This window comes from Rana temporaria, chromosome 3 (genome assembly GCF_905171775.1).
Source record: "Rana temporaria chromosome 3, aRanTem1.1, whole genome shotgun sequence".
NCBI lineage: Eukaryota > Metazoa > Chordata > Amphibia > Anura > Ranidae > Rana > Rana temporaria.
In genome coordinates, this window is record NC_053491.1 from 11,748,030 (window position 1) to 11,757,006 (window position 8,977).

The window sequence follows — 8,977 nt, forward strand, 5'->3', positions numbered from 1 at the left end:
CCCAATCCCTCCATGACCCCCATCCTTCCATGAACCCCATCCTTCCATGACCCCCATCCTTTCATGACTCCCATCCTTCCGTGACCCCCATCCTTCCGTGAACCCAATCCTTCCATTAACCCCATTTCTCTGTGACCTCAATCCCTCCGTGAACCCCATCCTTCCACTAACCCAATACCTCCGTGACCCCCATCCTTCCATGAACCCCATCCTTCCATGAACCCCATCCTTCCATAAACTCCATCCTTCCATGAGCCCCATCCTTCCATGACCCCCATCCTTCCAAGAACCCCATGCCTCCATGAACCCTATCCCTCCATGAACTCCATCCTTCCATGAAACCCATCCTTCCATAAACTTGATCCTTCCATGAATCCCATCCTTCCATGAACCCCATCCCCCCATGAACCCCATCCCTCCATTAAACCCCATCCTTACATGAACCCCATCCTTCCATGAACCCCATCCTTCCACAATAACCCCATCCTTCCATGAACCCAATCCCTCCATGAACGTCAACTTATCATGAACCCCATCCTTCCATGAACCCCATCACTCCGTGAACCCAATCCCTCCATGAACCTCAACTTCCCATCAACCCAATCCCTCTGTGAACCCAATCCTTCCATGAACCCCCTCCCTGCCAGAACCCAATCCCTCCATGAACCTCAACTTTCATGAACCCCATCCCTCCATGAACCTCAACTTTTCATGAACCCCATCCCTCCATGAACCCGATCCTTCCATAAACCCCCTCCCTACATAAATCTGATCCTTCTGTAAACCTAATCCCTCCATGAACTTGATCCTTCCATGAACCCCCTATGAACCCAATCCCTCCATGAACCCCATCCCTCCATGAACCCCATCCCTCCATGAACCTCATCTTTCCATGAACTTGATCCTTCTGTGAACCCAATCCCTCCATGAACTACATTGTTCCATGAGCTCAATCCCTCCATGAACCCAATCCCTCCATGAGCCCAATCCCTCCATGAACCAAATCCCTCCATGAACCCAATCCTTTCATGAACCTTATTCCTCCATGAACCCAATCCTTCCATGAACCTCATCCTTCCAAAAAGACACCCTCCATGAATCTGATCCTTCTGTGAACCTAATCCCTCCATGAACTTGAGCATGAACCCCCTCCCCCAATGAACCCACTGCCTCCATGAACCCTATCCTTTCATGAACCCCATCACTCCGTGAACCCAATCCTTCAATGAATCTCAACTTTCCATCAACCAGATCCCTACGTCAATCCAATCCTTCCATGAACTCAATCTCTCCATGAACCCCATTCCTCCACGAACCTGATCCTTCAGTAAACCGCATCCGTTCATGAACCCAATCCCTCCATGAACCCCATCCCTCCATGAACTCCACCCTTCTGTGAACCCCATCCCTCCGTAAACTCCATGCTTCCATGAACCCCATTCTTCCGTGAACCCCATCCTTCCATGAACCCCATTCTTCCGTGAACCCCATCCTTCCATGAACCCCATTCTTCCGTGAACCCCATTCTTCCGTGAACCCCATCCTTCCATGAACCCCATTCTTCCGTGAACCCCATCCTTCCATGAACCCCATTCTTCCATGAACCCCATCCTTCCATGAACCCAATTCTTCTGTGAACCCCATCCTTCCATGAACCCCATTCTTCCGTGAAACTCATCCCTCTATGAACATGATGCTTCCACAAACCCAATCTCTCCATGAACCCAAGTTTTCCATCAGCCCAATCCCTCCATGAACCCAAGTTTTCCATCAGCCCAATCCCTCCATTAACCCAAGTTTTCCATGAGCCCAATCACTTTATGAACCCAAGTTTTCCATGAGCCCAATCCCTTTATGAACCCAAGTTTTCCATGAACCTAATTCCTCCATGAACCCGATCCTTCCATGAACTTCATCCTTCCATGAACCCCCTCCCTCCATAAACCTGGTCCTTCTGTGGACCTATTCACTCCATGAACTTGATCTTTCAATGAACCCCCCTCCCCCATGAAATCCATCCCTTTCTTAAACCCAAACTGAATCACACCATGGAACCATCCCTTCGTGAACCCCTCCCTCCATGAACGCAATACTTCTGTGACCCCAAGCCCCCCATGAACCAAATTCTTCTGTGAACCCCCTCCCTCCATGAACCCTATTCCTGCATGAACCCGATCCTTCCATAAAACCCATACCTCCATGAACCTGATCCTTCTGTGAACCCCATCCCTCCATAAACCCAATCCCTCCAGGAAACCCCACCCTTCAATGAACCCTATTGCTCTATGAACCCTATTGCTCTATGAACCCTATTGCTCTATGAACCCTATCGCTTTATGAACCCTATCGCTCTATGAACCCTATCGCTCTATGAACCCTATCGCTCTATAAAACCCGATCCCTCTATGAACCCTATCGCTCTATGAACCCTATCGCTCTATGAACCCTATCACTCTATGAACCCTATCGCTCTATGAACCCTATCGCTCTATGAACCCTATCGCTCTATGAACCCTATCGCTCTATGAACCCTATCACTCTATGAACCCTATCGCTCTATGAACCCTATCACTCTATGAACCCTATCGCTCTATGAACCCTATCGCTCTATGAACCCTATCGCTCTATGAACCCCATCCCTCCATAAACTCAATCCCTCCAGGAAACCCCACCCTTCCATGAACCCTATCGCTCTATGAACCCTATCGCTCTATGAACCCTATCGCTCTATGAACCCTATCGCTCTATGAACCCCATCCCTCCATAAACCCAATCCCTCCAGGAAACCCCACCCTTCCATGAACCCTATCGCTCTATGAACCCTATCGCTCTATGAACCCTATCGCTCTATGAACCCTATCGCTCTATGAACCCTATCGCTCTATGAACCCTATCGCTCTATGAACCCATACCTCCCAACTTTTTGAGATGGGAATGAGGGACACCTATCAACAAAAGTATGCAGGCATAGGACACACCCCTTGCCACGCCCCCTTAAAGGAGAATTGTACAAAGAAACAAGATTGATTAAACCCAACAAGTGCTTTTTTTTTACTACTACTCTATTGGCTTTCGGAAATTTACAAATGAAGCAATTTACAAATCAGACGAAAGGTTTAGCGCTGGAAAATACTTTTTGATAGATAAAAAGTGCATTTTATATACAACTATCAGACCAACATGAGGGACAAATGAGGAGGAATGAGGGACAGAGGGACATTTCTCCAAATCAGGGACAGTCCCTCAAAATCAGGGACAGTTGGGAGCTATGTGAACCTCATCCTTCCATGAACCTGATCATTCTGTGAACTCAATCCCTCCATGAACCTAATCCTTCAAGGGACAGTGTAAAAAAAGAAATAATAATAATAATAATAATAATAATAATAATAATAATAATACAATAATAATGTAAAGAGATGTTTACATTTTTAGGCATAGGAATAAAAATGATAAAAAATAAAAAATTAAAAAGACAGTGTAAAAAAAAATTTAAAAATAAAAATGTAAAAGATTTTGAAGCACCCCTATTCCCTCCTGCTCCTGTGCAGAAATGAACGCATATGTAGGTCACGCCCACTCATGTAAGCGGTGTTGGCACCATGCATGTGAGGGGTCGCTGTGAACATTATAGCGAGAGAAATAATTCTAGCACTAGACCCCCCCCGTAATTCTAAACTGCTAACCTGTAAAAAAAAAAAATTAAAGCATCGCCTATGAAGATTGTTAGGTACTGTAGTTTGGCGCATTCCACGGGCGCGCGCGCAATTTTAAAGCGTGAGTGTTAGGTGTCTATTTACTCGGCGTAAGATCATCTTTTATATTTTATCTCCAAAAAATGTCGTTAAATATTTAGCTGGATTCAGGTACGGCGACGCATCTTTCAGGCGGCGTAGCGTATCGTATTTACGCTACGCCGCCTTAAGTCAGATAGGCAAGTGCTGTATTCACAAAAGCACTTGCCTCCTAAGTTACGGCGGCGTAGCGTAAATGCGGCCGGCGTAAGCGCGCCTAATCCAAATGAGGATGGGGGGGGCGTGTTTTATGTAAATGATTGGTGACCCGACGTGATTGACGTTTTTTAGGAATGGCGCTTGCGCCACCCGTGTACATATCCCAGTGTGCATTGCTCCAAAGTACGCCGCAAGGACGTATTGGTTTCGACGTGAACGTAAATTACGTCCAGCCCCATTCACGGACGACTTACGCAAACAACGTAAAATTTTCACATTTGGACGCGGGAATGACGGCCATACTTAACATTGGCTAGGCCAGCTATTTGTTCGACTAACTTTACGCCGGAAAAAGCCATACGTAAACGACGTAAAAAAAATGCGCACGTACGTTTCTGAATCGGCGTGTCTAGTCATTTGCATATTCTACGCCGAACTCAACGGAAGCGCCACCTAGCGGCCTGTGGAAAAATTGCACCCTAAGATACGATGGCGCAGGCCGTCGTATTTTAGCTAGGTTTAAGTGTATCTCAGTTTGAGAATACACTTAAACTTACGACGGCTTAGATTCCGAGTTACGACGGCGTATCTACCGATACGCCGGCGTTACCCTACGTGAATCCAGCTAAATGTCTTTTTTTTTTTACATTAAAGTCAATTATTTATTTATTTTTTATCACTGTGCAAATACCGTGTGACATAAAAAATTGCAACACCCGTCATTTTATTCTCTAGGGCCTCTGTTTAACCGTTAAGGACCCCTTCACGCCGTTATGCGTCGGCAGAAGGGCACGGCTGGGCACAATCACGTACCCGTATGTCGCCTTTAAGAGCCCAGCCGTGGGTCGCGAGCTCGCAGCCGGACTGGTCCTGTGCTCAGTGAACGGGCCCGCGGACCCGATCGCCGCCGGTGTCCCGCGATCGGGTCACAGAGCTGAAGAACGGGGAGAGGTGAGTGTAAACAAACCTTTCACCCGTTCTTCCTAGCGTGACTACAACTGATCGTCTGTTCCCTGTCATAGGGAACGACGATCAGTGACGTCACACGCAAAGCCACGCCCCCCACACAGTAGTAATCACTCCCTAGGAAACACTTAACCCCTTCAGCGCCCCCTACAGGTTAACCCCTTCACTGCCAGTGTCATTTTCACAGTGCATTTTTATAGCACTTTTCGCTGTAAAAATGACAATGGCCCCAAAATAGCATCAAAAGTGTCCGATGTGTCTACCATAATGTCGCAGTCACGATAAAAATCGCTGATCGCCGCCATAACTAGTAAAAAAAAAATATTAATAAAAATGCCATAAAACTATCCCCTATTTGTAAACGCTATAACTTTTGCGCAAATTAATCAATAAACGCTTATTGCTATTTTTTTTTTACTAAAAATAGGTAGAAGAATACGTATCGGCCTAAACTGAGGAAAACTTTTTTTTTTATATATTTTTGGGGGATATTTATTTTAGCAAAAAGTAAAAAATATTGCATTTTTTTAAAAATTGACGCTCTATTTTTGTTTATAGCGCAAAAAATAAAAACCGCAGAGGTGATCAAATACCACCAAAAGAAATCTCTATTTGTGGGGAAAAAAAGGACGCCAATTTTGTTTGTGAGCCACGTCGCACGACCGCGCAATTGTCAGTTAAAGCGACGCAGTGCCGAATCGCAGAAAGGGGCAAGGTCCTTTAGCTGCATATTGGTCCGGGGGTTAAGTGGTTAAAAAAAAGAATAATATATATAGGGCCAGATTCACAGAATAAGTACGCCGGAGTATCTACTGATACTCCGGCGTATTTTCAAATTTGCCGCATCGTATCTTAATTTGTGATTCACAAACAAAGATACGACGGCATACGGCGTACGCCTTCGGATCTTAGGCTGCAATACTTCGGCCGCCGCTGGGTGGAGTTTGCGTCGTTTTCCAGCGTCGGGTATGCAAATTCGATTTTACGGCGATCCACGAAGCTACTCGCGTGCTTTACGTCGTCGCAAGTCGTTTTTTCCCGTCGCAAAGTTAAGCCTGCTTTTTCATGGCTCAACTTTAGACGAACCATGTTAAAGTATGGCCGTCGTTCCCGCGTCGAATTTTAATTTTTTATTTTTTTTTTGCGTAAGTACGTTACGCACGTCGCCATTCACAAACACGTCGGGGCGCCGTTATTTTGCGCAAAGCACGGCGGGAAATTTCCAAACGGAGCATGCGCAGAACGTTCGGCGCGGGAACGCGCCTAATTTAAATGGTACACGCCCCATTTGAATTAGGCGGGCTTGCGCCGGACGTCTTTACGCTACGCCGCCGAAAGTTTACACGCAAGTGCTTGGTGAATCAGGCACTTGCGCTGAAAACTTGCGGCGGTGTAAAGCAAAGACGATACGTTACGCCGCCGCATTTGTACCTGAATCTGGCCCAGTATGTTTGGGAATTCTGAGTAATTTTTCAAGCAAAAAAAAAAATGATGATGAATGAACATTCGACCAGAACAGGAAATAGTCCCATTCTACAGAACGAATGTACATTCACTTTCACTGGACCAACTGCTATGCAACTTTTTATTTTCTGCATAAATAGGCCCCCCGGTGTTTTTTTTTTTTTTTTTTTATATTGGAAGAACGATTGCGTTGTGTGTGTGTGTCTGTTGTGTGTTTTATCTTGCTGCTCAGCAGTTGTGTGTATCAGGATTAATATTCCCTCCACCCAGATTTATAGAGGGGGTTGGTTTTTGGCGAAGTTATTCTAGAATTACTATTCATGTTACTTATTCTGGTCACTAATTAATTTATTGTTCGTTAATAAATAACTCGTCCTATTACTCACACGGGAAAGTTTTATTTGCTGCCGTCTGGCTACTCATCAGTCCTCAGCAATTGCTATATATATATATACTGTGGGCTAGATTCACGAAAAATTACGGCGGCGTAACGTATGTCCTTTACGTTACTCCGCCGCAAGTTTTTTTATCATAAGTGCTTGATTCACAAAGCACTTGCGTGTAAACTTGCGGCGGCGTAGCGTAAAGCCGTTCCGGCGCAAGCCCGCCTAATTCAAATGGGGCGGGGACCATTTAAATTAGGCGCGTTCCCGCGCCGGACGTACTGCGCATGCTCCGTTTTGAAATTTCCCGCCGTGCTTTGCGCGAAATGACGTCGCCCCGACGTAATGTTTTGAACGGCGACGTGCGTAACGTACTTTCGTATTCCCGGACGACTTACGCAAAAAAATAAAAAAATTGAAATTCGACGCGGGAACGACGGCCATACTTTAACATGGGCTGTCTATTGTTACACCACCTAAATAGCAGCCGTAACTTTGCGACGCGAAAAGCCGACTAGCGACGACGTAAGAGAATGCGGCGAACGCGCGTACCTTCGTGGATCGCCGTAAACAGCTAATTAGCATACCCGATGTGGAAAACGACGCGATCTCCACCCAGCGGCCGCCAAAGTATTGCATCCTAAGATCCGAAGGCGTACGAAGCCGTACGCCTGTCGGATCTTAGCCATATGCCGTCGTATCTTTGTTTGTGAATTACAAATAAAGATACGACGCGGCAAATTTGAAAGTACGCCGGAGTATCAGCAGATACTCCGGCGTACTTCTTCTCTGAATCTGGCCCTGTATGTGCAGAACCAGTAACTCAAATTCACAACTCCCATCATCTCAACTCCCTCTCCTCCACTCCATCTTGGGGGCGGTCCCTTGCTATCCTCACATACAGTGAAGGGGTAGTGGCCGTTGATGGTGTCATAGTGTAACTGCTGCCCAGAACATTAAAGCAGAGTTCCACCCAACTTTACAAGAAGGTCTTAAACTAAAGACCACCCCCTCGTTTTTTTGGACATACGGTGGAACCTCGGATTGCGAGTAGCGCGGTTAACGAGCGTTTCGCAATACGAGCAATAATTTTTTTTAAATCCTGACTCGGGTTTGCTAGCAACACAAGCAGGATTCAAGCCTCTGCGGGTGTGCAGTACTGCGTTTGGCCAGAGGTGCGGAGAATGCTTGTAATCCAAAACACTCGCATATCAAAGCGAGTTTCCCCATAGAAGTCAATGGAAACAAAAATAATTTGTTCCATTTTGACTTCTATGGCATGCAATACCGTATGTGGCCAGAGGTGGGGGGGGGGGTGTGCCGGAGAGACTCGGAAATACTGGGAGATCGTTCGGCTCCAGAAATACGCGGAAATACTCAGTTCCAGAGGACAGCCGAACGATCTCCGAGTTTTTCCGATTCTCTCCGGCGCCACCCAACACCTCTGGCCACAAGCGGTATTGCATGCCATAGAAGTCAATGCGGAACTAATTATTTTTGTTTCCTTTGACTTCTATGGGGAAACTCGCTTTGATATGCAAGTGCTTTGGATTACAAGCATTCTCCCGGAACGGATTATGCTCGTAATCCAAGGTTCAGCTGTACATATTATTGTTTCTTATTATTTTCTTACCTTTTAAGAAGTACAAAGGTGTACTTCCCTCCCAGCCGCACGAAGTACGTAATTTCCTCTTCTGCGGCGAGCCCTCCTCTTTCTCCTCCCCCGCTGTCTTCTGGGAACTGTGTGTGTGTCCCAGAAGACGAGGTGGCCGTTTAGAAAGGCCGCGCGACTAGCGCAATGTGCAGCAAGAAACCAGCTGTGGCGGTTTCCCCTTAGCTGCAATGGCGGCGCCTGCTCCCAAAGACGGTGGACGTGTCGGCCTCGAGGGGGCGGGGCAACATCGCGAGGTCCCTGGACGGGTAAGTGTGTTTATTAAAAGTCAGCAGCTACAGTACTTGTAGCTGCTGACTTTAAAAAAAAAATGTTGTGGCTTTAACCACTTAAAGTGGAACTTCAGTAATTTTTTCATCTTTCCATCTATTAAATCCTCTGCCCTTGTTGTTGTTTTAACTTTGGATAGTAAAACATTTTATTTTCTGCCCATAAATACTTTATACAGCCCACTTCCTGTTTCCTTATACAGCCCACTTCCTGTTTCCTTATACAGCCCATTTCCTGTTTCCTTATACAGCCCACTTCCTGTTTCCTTA